General features: G+C 36.6%; 1 protein-coding gene across 1 annotated transcript in view; it reads right to left on the bottom strand.

Annotated features, from left to right (window-relative positions):
- EPHA6 (EPH receptor A6) overlaps positions 1 to 11,946 on the bottom strand; it is a 375,283-nt gene extending 363,337 nt beyond the window's left edge. Inside the window, exon 1 of the mRNA XM_032219659.1 lies at positions 11,890 to 11,946. The gene's annotated coding sequence lies outside the window, so the exon portion shown is untranslated. The remainder of the gene's footprint in view (positions 1 to 11,889) is intronic.
- Positions 11,947 to 13,168: the final 1,222 nt, after the last annotated feature.

Here is a 13,168-nt window from a genome sequence, read left to right as displayed (position 1 = left end):
GATGAAGATGGAAGATCACACAATGGCAGTTGTCAATGCATCTAGGTCTCTCAGAATGAAGAAAAAAGAACATGGTAGATACTGAAGCTCACCTATAGTTTATGACTTAGAGGTTCATGTTTATTCAAAAATGCATAGTTTTTAAAAGCCAAGGTGGCACAGTGGTTAGAGTGCAGTACTGCAGACTACTTGACAACTAGCTGATTGCTAGCTGCAGTTTGGCAGTTCAAATCTCATCGGCTCAAGGTTGACTCAGCCGTCCATCCTTCCAAGACAGAATCAGCAATATGCTGATTCTGTAAACTGCTTAGAGGGGGCTGTAAAAGCACTGTGAAGACGTATATAATACTAAGAGCTATTGCTATTGCTATTAAATGAGATGATGAGTTAATGAAATAGGGGATCCAATTCTAATCCTATTGAAAATATATGGATTTAATAGATAGAAGATAGATAAATAGATAGATAGATAGATAGATAGATAGATAGATGGATGGATGGATGGATGGATGGATGGATGGATGATTGATAGATAGATAGATAGATAGATAGATAGATAGATAGATAGAATGCAGTTGAACTATACAGATGGTAGATCCATGCTTTTTGTCTGTCCCTTCACCAATGCAGGTGAAATAATGGATTATATTATCTTTGCCCCAAAGATAATATATTTTCTTTGTATATTTTCCAGCCTTTGATTCCGATCTGTTTTCTGATCCAAGGTATATTTACCCCTTCAAATGGAAGCTTTGTTCTGTTCTAAAAATAATTCCAGCTCTGATTCACTGAAGTGTCTGGCATGCCCCCTCCCCCCTTTAGCAACTGGCCATTTCTTGGTGAAGCAATTTTATCTTGAGGTGCTAGTGGATATACTATAGTTTTGCTTGGTTTTTAAAAAAATAATTTTGTGATAAATCCATATATGACCTATTAACTCAATAAAACTATTTTTAGGCCTAGAAGTTCATATTCCTTTACAACATCATATCTCCCAATGGGCACCTTTACTATTTCTGTCTGGCCGACTGACGCAGGCACCCCTTGATTTTTCACTTTCTTCCTATAGTACTGGAAAGCTTCCTTTCATTAAGAAAAATCTTTCAGTTTCAATATAGGAATTTTTCAACTTTGTTTCTATGAAGTTGAGCTAATAGTTCTTCCTCACTACAAATGTTTCATGGATCTACAGAGGAATGTTAGAACAAAACAACTAAAAGGTGTTCTCTGCTGCAAGGATACCAAAGGGGGGTGAAAGAGGAGGAAGAAGAAAAGTTTGAATTAGTGTCTAAAGCCATAATAGTGTCTTTGTGTGTGTTTCTTTGTGTGTGTGTGTGTGTGTGTGTGTGTGTGTGTGTGTGTGTGTGTGTAAAAGAATTTGGGAAAGTAAAGGAAAGCCATAAGACTATTGAAGTCTGAAAAAAAGGGCAGGCATTGGTAGACAGGTCCACATAGAGGCCATCCAGTGTAGTTTGCCTTCACTGCACAGATGGGAAGGCCAATAAATAATAGAACAGGCATTCAGGTCTTGGGGTGGCCATCAACCATTATAATCTGAAGCAGCAAGCTTAAGAACCAGGTGGAAGGAACATGGGAAACAAACAGTTTTAGGCTGTGATGTGGAATTGCCCCCCAAAATATATCTACTTTCCCTCCAATCCATAATAGACCACTCTATTAAAAAAAAATCTGTTAGTAACTGAATGAAAACTCATTTCTGATTGTGCAGCTCTTGAGGTCTCTCTCTCTCTTTCTCCCTCTCCCTCTCCCCTTCCCCCCTCTCTCTCCTTTTTTCTTTTTCAAATGGCTGCATCAACTCCTATTCTCCATGCACTTTTCATGAAATGATTTTCTGATTTTTGTATTTCCCATGACAAATAGCTTGGCACAGACTTTCCTTAAAACATATTGAACCTGCTTACAAAATTGTAGGAGGGGGAAAATGACAAATAGTTGAACCACATGAAAAATCATAATTTTAAAAACCTGAATGAAGCAGCGCTATTCAGAAAACAACATATTTATAGATGTTTCCCAAAGTTACAAAAACATATGTGTAGAATAAATTCTTTAGAATGTGAAGTAATAAAATAGAAATAGGCTAGCTGCCTACAGTGAATATTCTGTGGAGAAAAGGCAGGAATGGAAGTTTGAAATCTGCTGTTACATAGTTTCTGAAAGCAGATGAAAGAAACAAGTGTTATCCATATCTGATAATATGTATTACTTCTTTTTTTAGACAAATGGATAAAATAAAAACGTGCCTCTGATATCTAATATTTTTAAACAAATATCTGATGTCAACTCTTTTAACAGAAATTTTCATTTTTTTCATGTATCAATTTAAATAGTTCTACAGTTGTCAATTCTTCAAAATATTCATTACTATAGAGCAAAATTATACATGTAATTCAATTATTTATACTGATCTGCATTTGACTTCAGTATTTGAGTACTGTAACTGTTTTGAAACATAAAGGAAAGGAATGTATACTATAATAATGTCCTGGTCACCATTGCATTTTTTTTCAGCAACTTCTTTCCATCTTTTTAGATTTCTAGATTCCCCAACCCAGTCCTTTTTCCTCCTATATGGAATTCCTGCAGAACTATTCATGACTAATCACCTTTTCCCTTACACTGATAAATTTCTGGCAATGCTATATTAGCAAACCATTTAAACATATTTATATAGCTTATATTTAATGGGAATCAAATGTAAAGATATTTAAGAAGAATCTATGTCTAAGCAATTATTATGCCGGTTGACAAACATAAGACACTTTACTGCTCTACACACACTCACTCTCACACACACACACACACACACAGACACACACAGACACACCTTATGGTGACTGCCCAATGGAACAGCTCTTCACTGAGGTTCAGAGGAACTTGACTCTCTTAGCATTAAAGCTGCCATATCCAGTAAAAACCTCAATGACAATAACAATCACAAAAGTCTGAATATTTTTATTTTTGAATAATCAGTGGTCTTGTTTCTTTACCTGTTTTCACATACTGCATGAAGGAAAATTCAGATGAAGTAAAATTAAATTTATGTTAGCCTATACTGTAATATTTTACTTTGTTTCATTTTTAAGTTTCAAGTTTGGTTTAATGTCAAATTAGAATTATGCCTGCTAAGGTTTTCTTGTTTTCTATGTTGTGCTTTGTGTGTTTGTATGATGTGCCAATTTTGTGCCAAGACCAATAATTACAGAAGCCATCCTGGAGGTTATGTGCAGCCTGATTCTGGCTACTTAAAAAAAGCTGCAGTTGGCAAATCTGAAAAAGCAACACTTAGATATTGACAGAATTGGACAGTTTTATACTACACTACTTTCTAGATTTTAAAACCAGTTTATAGGCTTTGCTTTAAGCCTAGTGAGACCAAGTTGCTTTAGGTTTTAGTAGTTCTTGGTTCTGGGATATTTCCATCTCATATTTTGAATGGAGTTGCTTCAAGCCAGGGGTGAAATGCTACATGTTTGGACTGGTTCGCCCGAACCGGTTGAAAAAAAAAATGCTAAAAAAAGTAAAAACAAAGTTCTAATGATCAGCTGTGTGACAATCAGCTGTGCTGCACGATCATCAGAACTTTTTTTAAAAACCTTTTTTTAGCATTTTTCAAAGCAGACTTCAGAGCATTTCACCCCTGCTCCAAACTGATCCTATGCACAATCTAGGAGTCCTCCTGAACTCATGATTCTTGCTCAAGAAGGAAGTGGTAACTGTGGCTGAGAGGGTTTTGCAAGCTTTACATTTTGTGATACTGGTGCTTGTTCCTGGACTCCAATTGGTCATGCCTTAGTCAGTTCCTTATTACTACAAAGTGCCATGGGGTGCCCAAAAGTATTCAGACATTTTGACTGGTGCAACATTCAGGAGTGTGAGCCATTATCATACCAGTTATTTGACAAATGTGACATCTCTGCTCTATAAGCTGCATTGGTTACCAGTGTGCTTCTGAATGCAATACAAGTTGCTAGTGGTTATCTTTAAAGTCCTTCATGTCTACAGGCTGGGTTACTAATGGGACTTTTTCTCCTCAGTACAGACTACCTATCCTGTTAAATTCAGCAGGAAAGACATGCTCCAGATTCCATCCAATAGTGGTCTCTTTAAATAGAGTAGTGTTTCTCAACCTGGGCAACTTTAAGATGTATGGACTTCAATTATCAGAATTCCCCAACCAGCATTAATACAATTTCCACCAAAATGTATGAGTCCTTTTCCAATCTAAGGCTAACTTCTGTACTTTATAAATGAATATTTATATCAAAGTGAGTACAACATTAATACAATGACCTCTTGTATGAAAGTATTGTATTGATACAAATTCAATGATTAAAGTGTAGTATTGTGGGAAAACTATGCCCTGAAGTTTGATCCTATTGGGGTTCAAGGTTGACTCAGCCTTACATCCTTTCAAGATGGGTAAAAGAGGACCCAGATTGTTGGGGTCAATATGCAAAATAATGGTTTTACCACCCAGAGAGTGCTGTAAAATGCTCAGAGACAGCATATAAGCCTAAAAGGCTATTGCTGTCATTGTCAATAATATAGAACACTATGTAACATTTATGCTTAACTTCTGTCAAATATAATCTGTTTGCCTAATAAAGTAGATAATAAAGTGTTAAAAGACACTCTTGATGAATTCCTTCAGACATTTTGATAAATGAAGCAATAATTCCATTTGCAATGAGCTCCCTAGAAAGAGACTTGTCATCATTATAGTTTCTTCTCTGTTGATATAATCTGTTTGTCTTGTGCCATCATGTTCAGCTATCTTATTTCACCATTATACCTGCAATAAAGCAGGACCGGTTGGAATTTGAAAGAAGACACCTGCAAATATCCAGCAGAATCATCGGCCATATCAATCACATATTAGTTAAGCATTCAGGAATTTTCTAGTTTCCATAGATCTCTGGGGGGAGGGGGAGATAATGTAATGAGCCAATAGCTTTTGCAGAAGTCATCAACAGTCTAAAATTCCACATGAAAATATTTGACAATATTTGATTCTGCTCCAAATTTCTTCTTATAAGATGTTTTAGGGTAATGACACATCAATAAAGCTCTATGATTGATACAGCAGTCCAGGGGTCAATCAGACCTTTCTAAAGTTTTGTTGGAGAGTACTCTGTGTATATATTTGCATATTTGAAAGTTTGATATTTTTTATTCTCTTAAATGTTCTCTAAATCGCTAGGCATAAATCAGAGGAATTAATTTTTTGTACACTGCAAATGTAAACATCAATATTCAGTGTTGAAATTCTACTTATCATATTACTTAGAATAATGGAAAAAGTCTAAAGCACATAAAAGCTTTTTTTTTTTAAAAAACCCATCATTGTTACAGAAAAGCAGAACATAAATGGCCCACACAGCTGTTTTCTTAGAGTATATTCATTCCATTATTGGTTTAAAGAATTTTGACTATGTTTTGGCACAGTCTGTGATACATAAATCAATTCATGCATACATATAAGCATACTACTGAACCAGAACTTATAAGGATAGTGACACTATCAGCATGCTACAGTAATCAAAACTCTGATATCTATGAATGACTCGGGGAGCTCTGTGATGTGCTAGTCTTTGCCTTAATATCAGGGGTGGGTTCCTCCCGGTTCGCACTGGTTCGCACGAACCGGTTCATCAGTGAACCTGGAAGTAATTAACTTCCGGGAACGCCGGTACCAGTCCTGGCCCCTGTCGCTGCAAAGCACCCTTTTCCGGCGTGTCGCAGATCACCTGCTCATTCCCCCGCCCATCCGCAGCTCACTCCCTCGCTCCCCTGCCTGTCCGCACTAAGCCCAGCCTGCTGCTCACTGATTGGCTGGAGTCCAGCCAATCAGTGAGCGGGCTGGAGGCGAAGTGAAGCTTTTTTTGCGCTTGACCTCCATTTGAAAATTCCCTTCGGCCTTCGCTTGCTGCTTCCCCCTCAGGTAAGCAACAAAGCCCCAGCAGCGGGACTCGGGAGGCTTTGGGTGGGTGGCGGCAGCCCAGCTTTTGTGAGGGAAGGCCTCCAGGCCTTCGCTAATGAAAGCTGTGGGCTCGCATGCACTATGCGGCCGAAGCTGGGGGGGGCGGCATTAGCGGCGGCGGCATTAGTGGTGGCGGCGTTAGTGGCTGAAGTGGGGTGGACAGTGGCCTAGCTTTCACGAGCTAGGCTCGCATGCACGCGGCCGAAGGCAGGGGGGCGGCATTAGCAGCAGCGACGGTAGTGGTGGTAGTGGCTGAAGTTGGGGGCGGAGGCCTAGCTTTCACAAAAGCCGCGGGCTCATGTGCACTATGCGGCCGAAGGCGGGGGCCGGCGTTAGCAGCAGTGGTGGTAGCGGCGGCGGCATTAGCAAGCCACTCCCATCCAGTCACATGTGTAGCAAGCCACTCCCACAAATGAGGCCACGCCCACTGAGTAGGTTCGAACAATTTTTGAAACCCACCGCTGCTTAATATATTAAAATGTTGTAACATTGTCCTATTAACCTTAACTGAAATGCAATGGATGAATATAGTTTAAATATACTATGTTATTTATTTATTTTATTTATTACTATATCTTGTTCACTCAAATTTTTCTCCTTATTTTCAAAGCAAATAAAATTCTGAATTAAGCAAGAAGAAACATCTATTTTGTACAGGAAATATACAGTACAGGAAATATAAATGCTATCCAAGATAAAAGAGATATAAAAGGATTGTGAAACCCTGAAAAATATAATCCATAAACTAAAAAAAAAAAACAGGCCAAATTTAAGAAATGTTATATCGATTAAGCTTCTGAATGTTGATATTTAAAATATATACTGTATTACAGTATTTACGAAGTATCATTTATTTTTCTAGAACAGAGTTGTCCAGTAATAAAAATTATTTATTTTAACACTTCTAGTTTTTTTAGTGCAATGTAGTTTTTTAATGAAGGAAAATCTCCTTCATAATCTCTGCATAATTAAATGGAATTTTCATAATATCAGTGGGTAGAGTGTGAAAATTAGAAATTTTTGCCTTATGTTTTTTGTGTGTATGTATTTGTGAGTGTGTGTGTGTCATCTCAAAAACCAGAAGTACTCAGCATTGAAGATACAGCATATAAAAATAAATTGTATGTTGACAACAAGGTATTTTAAATTAAAGTGTTCTTGGAAGCTAATCAATAGAATGGATTAAATGTTTAAATATATGGGTTCCTAATTAATAGTTGAAATATACAAGTTCATTCAATGCACTCTTAAGTGAACTGGCCAAGCAAAATGGCTAAAATGATCTTATTTATTTTTTTATATTTATATACCTACCCCAACCTTGAGTGACTTGAGTTAATTGAGAACCACAGTAGAATTTCAAATAGTAGAAAGGGGAAAAATTCTTTTAGCGTCTCTTAACTTACAAGAAATTGAGTGATAAAGTCAGAATTATTCTCATCTTTATTTTATTATCAAAGATAAGAAATCAACTAACTTCAGCTATAGAAACCTGTATTTAGAACATGCATAATGGATTTTGACTTGTTTTCAAAACCTGTTGCCTTTCATCCATTGAGTCTGCTTCAAATATCTTTCTTAGAATCATATTTCACTGAAATGAGCAATGTCCAATTATTACAGTCTGGAATTACTGAAATGGAAAAATAAGGCATTTGAGATCATTTGAAATGAGGTAGTGACTGATAGGTTTCCATATGAAAAGGGAACAAATTTTGACCTGACAGAAATTGTATTATAAACTTTAAATTTATAAAGTTACTCTCCCTCTCTCCTCTCTCTCCCTTTCATCTCCCCTGGTAATATCAGGCAATAACAAAAGCTGATTTGAATAATGTCAGATATCTGATAATGAATAGAATGTTCCATTGCTTAGGAAAATGTGAATATTTGCAGTAAGGCCACATAAACTTTATATTTGTCTTGTTAACTGACTGATAACATTCTATAGCTGTGATGGCAAACCTATGGCACGCTTGCCAGAGGTGGTACACAGTGTCCTCTCTGATGGCACGTGAGCCGTTGCCACAGTTCAGTTCCGCTGCAGTGGCCACGTGGTCTTTGGGGCTCTGCCACATATGTGCAAGAGGTGGTGTGTGTGTGTGTGAGTGTCTGCATGTGCATTCATGGGGGACTTGGAGCGTGTGGGGGCTGTGCACATGTGGGAGGTATGGGGATTGGGCGATGTGCACATATGTACAGGGGGCAGGGCACATGCATGGACCCACTCATGCATTGCATTTTGGGGGTTCGGACATGTGCGTGTGCATTTGTGCATGTGCACAAGCATATACTTTGGCCACTTGGTCTGGAAAAAGTTAGCCATCACTGTTCTATAGTATTACCATATGTCATTGATCATGGCAGTCTATTGTTTTCACCTGTAACTCTTCCTGATATACTCTATTTTAGACATAGGAATGCAGTACCTTAAGAAATACAAGCATCTTATCCACATGAGAGTTTTACAACAAACTTTCAACAATTATTATATTCATTACTCTAAATTTGCAAATTTAGAATAATGAATCTTTGGCTAGATTCCAACAGCTGAGTATTGTATAAGCAGCTAGGGTTTTCATTGCTGTGAATAGCTTGCGTTTACTGGTTCATAAATTCCATAGACAAATATAAGACCCTATTCTTGAAGGAGTTAATAGAAGTAAGATTAATGCTTCCAAAACAGTATTATGGAAAATAGTAAACCGCAAACACAGGGTCAATCAAAATGGACTCAAATGTCTAGACACCAATGTACAGAGAGTATGAGGAACAAGATAAATTAGAAATCCAAGTAAATGAGGACAAATATGATATTGTTGCCATTACAGAAACTTGGTGGGGTGAAACCCACAATTGGAACATACAGCTAGAAAGATTTAAATTATTTAAAAGAAATAGACCAAATAAAAGAGGACGTGGGCTTGCACTATATATAAGAAATAGCTACATCTTTACAGAAATAGAGCACAACAATGATGAGAACTATCTTGAATGTATTTGGATCAATATTAAAGGGAGGGGGGAAATGACATAGCCATAGGTCTATATTATAGGCCACCCAACCAAGCACAGGAAGTAGATGAACTTTTTGCTAGTCAGCTAACTAAGGTATGTAGGAAGCACACCACAATAGTAATGGGGGATTTTAACTACCCTGACATAAACTGGGAAACAAACTCTGCACCAAGTGGACAATCTAATAGGTTCCCAACAAACCTAGCAGACAACTTTGTTTCCCAAAAGGTAGAGAAGGGAACAAGGGGACAGTTAATTCTCACTTACAGAGAGGAAATGATAGAAGGTGTTGAAGCTACAGAAACCTTGGGGGCAAGTGATCATGCAATACTGGAATTCAACATTATGCAAACACAAGTAGTAGAACAAAGTCAAACTAGAGTATTGGACATTAAGAGAGCTAATTTCAATAAACTCAGAGAGAGCTTAGGAAGGATACCATGGATGAGAATCCTCATGGGGAAAACAACTCAAGAAGCTTGGGAGCTTTTGAAAAATGAGATTACAAAAGCCCAGTCTATCACAATACCAATGAAGAAGAAAAATAACAGCTCCCAGAAGAAACCAGCATGGCTACATAAAGAACTCTCTGACAAATTGAAAGACAAAAAGGATAAATATAAAAAGTGGAAAGAGGGGGACATAACTGAGGCAGAATACCAGCAAATAGTCCTAACCTGTAAAGATGAAGTGAGGAAAGCTAAGGCTCACAAAGGCTTGCCACAAAAGTAAAAAATAACAAAAAAGCTTCTTCTAACATGTTAAGAACAAGAAAAAAGTCAAGGAAACAATTGGTCAATTGCTGGGAGAAAGTTACAATAAGGTGACAAACAACAGGGAGAAAGCAGAACTATTTATTTCATTTTTTGCATCTGTCTTTACACAAAGGGAAAAAACAGTCCAACCTATCAAAAACAGCACCACAAAAATTAGATTACGAACACAAGTTGAAATAGGGAAGAAAATGGTAATTGAGCACCTGTCTACCCTAGATGAGTTCAAATCACCAGGACCAGATGGGTTACACCCCCAGGGTTCTGAAGCCAGGGTTCTGAAGGAACTGGCAGACGAGATCTCACAACTAGTGAACTATATCTTTCAGAGATTCTGAAGCACTGGGGAATTGCCAGAGGACTGGAAAAGAGATGATGTAAATATAAGCCATATTCATAAAAAGGAAAAAAATAGATCCAAGAAACCACAGACCTATCACCAGACCTCAATGCCAGGGAATATTCTGGAAAAGATAACCAAGCAACGAATTAGCGAACACCTAGAAATAAACAAAGTAATAGCCAAAAGCCAACATGGGTTTGTCAAAAACAGATCATGACAGACTAATCTTATTGCATTCTTTGACAAAGTGACAAAATTAGTGGACCAGAGGAATGCCATCGATATAATTTACTTGGACTTTAGCAAGGCATTTGATAAAGTAGACTATAACCTACTACTGGACAAAGTAGAAAAATGTGGGTTAGACAGCATCCCCACCAGATGGATTCGTAACTGGCTGACCAACCCTACTCAACATGAAGTCTTCAATGGAACTGCATCTACATGGGGGAAGTATGCGGTGAGTACCCGAAGGCTTTGTTTTAGGCCAGTACTCTTTAACATGGTCACAATGATTTGGATGAAGGGTTAAATGGGGAATTCATCAAATTTGCAGATGACACCAAGATGGCAGGAATGGCCAACACTCCATAAGATAGGCTTAAGATACAGAAGGATCTTGACAAACTTTAACATTGGGCACTATCTAACAAAATTAAATTGAATGGTGAAAAAAAATAAGGTTCTACATTTAGGTACGAAAAACAAAATGCACAGATACAGTATAGGTGGTACCTTGCTCAATAGTAGTAACTGTGAGAGGGATCTTGGAATCCTAGTGACAACCATTTAAATATGAGCCAGCAGTGTTCAGCAACTGCCAAAAAAGTCAACACAGTTCTAGGCTGCATAAACAGAGGGATAGAATCAAGATCATGTGAAATGTTAATACCACTTTATAATGTCTTGGTAAGGCCCCACTTGGAGTACTGCATCCAGTTTTGGTCACTATGATGTAAAAAAGATGTTGAGACTCTAGAAAGAGGGTAGAGAAGAGCAACAAAGGTAATTAGGGGACTGGAGGCTAAAACATATGGGGAATGGTTGCAGGAACTGGGTATGTCTAGTTTAATGAAAAGAAGGACTAGGGGAGACATGATAGCAGTGTTCCAATATCTCATGGGTTGCCACAAAGAAGAGGGAGTCAAACTATTCTCCAAAGCACCTGAGGGCAGAACAAGAAGCAATGAGTGGAAACTAATCAAGGAGAGAAGCAACTTAGAACTCAGGAGAAATTTCCTGACAGTTAGAACAATTAATCAGAGGAACAGCTTGCCTCCAGAAGTTGTGAATGCCCCAACACTGGAAGTCTTTAAGAAGATGTTGGATAGCCATTTGTCTGAAATGGTGTAGGGTTTCCTGCCTAGGCAGGGGGTTGGACTACAAGACCTCCCCTCCCAACTCTGCTATTGTATTATTGCATTTATATTTTGAACATCAGATACATCTAACTGGTGAAATGTGATCAGAAGTGTTTCACTAAATTTCATTCATATGTTTTTAAACAGAAAATCCTTTCCACAATTAACAAAAGGTATTTTTAAAAGATATTTATAGTTAAAAGTTGACTTACTGTGTAAGTCCATAAGTATTCATAAATAAACCATGAAAGGTGTTTAATTATTTGTGCCATTTTGTATATACAGTATGCTTCTACTGGTGCAGTTCTATTTTTAGAAATAGAAACTATATTTCAATGCACATCAGATATATACCCAAAATAGCCAACAAACCTACGATGATCGACTTACCCCATTTAGAGGATAGGTTTTCCATCCTAGCTCTCCAATAGCAGTCGTTGTATCAAGCAATACGACTAGAAATAAATAAATAAAGTTAATTAAGAATGTGCTTTAAGCAGTTTAATGCAGCAAGCTACACAACTTTATAAAATTACTATGTTTTTTCTATGTTGCATTAGGCAATAACTCAGGAAATATGGATATTCTAAAATATATATTTTCCATTTCAACTGTTAATAAACATAATTTTAATATACAAACCTGTCTAAGATATTTTAAATTGCTTTTTTGGTGCAGGAATCTTTAATAACTTGTGTGTAGAAATTAACATAGAAACATGTCAATAGGAACATGGGCATTATTCTTTGTAGAATAATAGATGCTTGCTTGGGGTTAGTATTCTTAAGTAAGTATTTTACTGTTGTGTGATTTGTTGCACTTGAAGCAAACATATTCTATATTTCAAATATATCTTACTGTTCTCACGAAAAACATCCATAACAAAAACAAAAGTATTTCAAAATTATAATCAATACTAAAGAATTAATAACAGAGAGTTTCTTCCAGGTTTGAAATATAAAACTTATATTTTGGATATAAAATCTGCAGTTCTATATATACTTATGCTGAACTAAGTGCCAGAAAATTATTTTTAAGAAGTCACACATAGCATTAGGATAATAAAACCTTATTTTGTGCATATGTGCATATATATGTATCTATGTGGCCGTGTGTGCAAATTTAAATACACATATTGTTTTGAGAATGTTCAACATTGATAGTATGCATTTCAGATAGTTTGAACAGTTTGTAAGGTATTATTTTCTGAGGTTAATAGAATTATGATGCTTTTTTTATAAACCCAATGACCTGGATTTGCATAACATATTAAATTATATACAGGAAAATATTTGAACAAAATATGACAACAAACTGGTTGTTTAGTTTATGGTTCAGTAATTGGTAAATAATTGGTAAACTGGTAAATAATTAAAAATAATTTATCATACTTTTATTTAAAGGTAAATACTGGTTTCTGATGTATTTATAAACTCACCACTATTCAAAAGCAATGTAATAAATGTAGAAGCAGTGTAGAATATTTTAGAAGGCTTTTGTTTATCTGAATAAAAATGTGGAAATTGGTGGAATATATTAAATTAAATGCCCCTATAAATAATCCTGGCAGAAAGAAACAGCAGCATGCTATAATATGTACAGGAAAACTGTTACATGATAAGGTGATGTCTGAAAGTCCTCTTTGCTTTGTATTTGTAGAAATTTGATA

This window comes from Thamnophis elegans, chromosome 6, assembly GCF_009769535.1.
Source record: "Thamnophis elegans isolate rThaEle1 chromosome 6, rThaEle1.pri, whole genome shotgun sequence".
NCBI lineage: Eukaryota > Metazoa > Chordata > Lepidosauria > Squamata > Colubridae > Thamnophis > Thamnophis elegans.
This window is presented reverse-complemented; position numbering and strand designations above follow the sequence as displayed.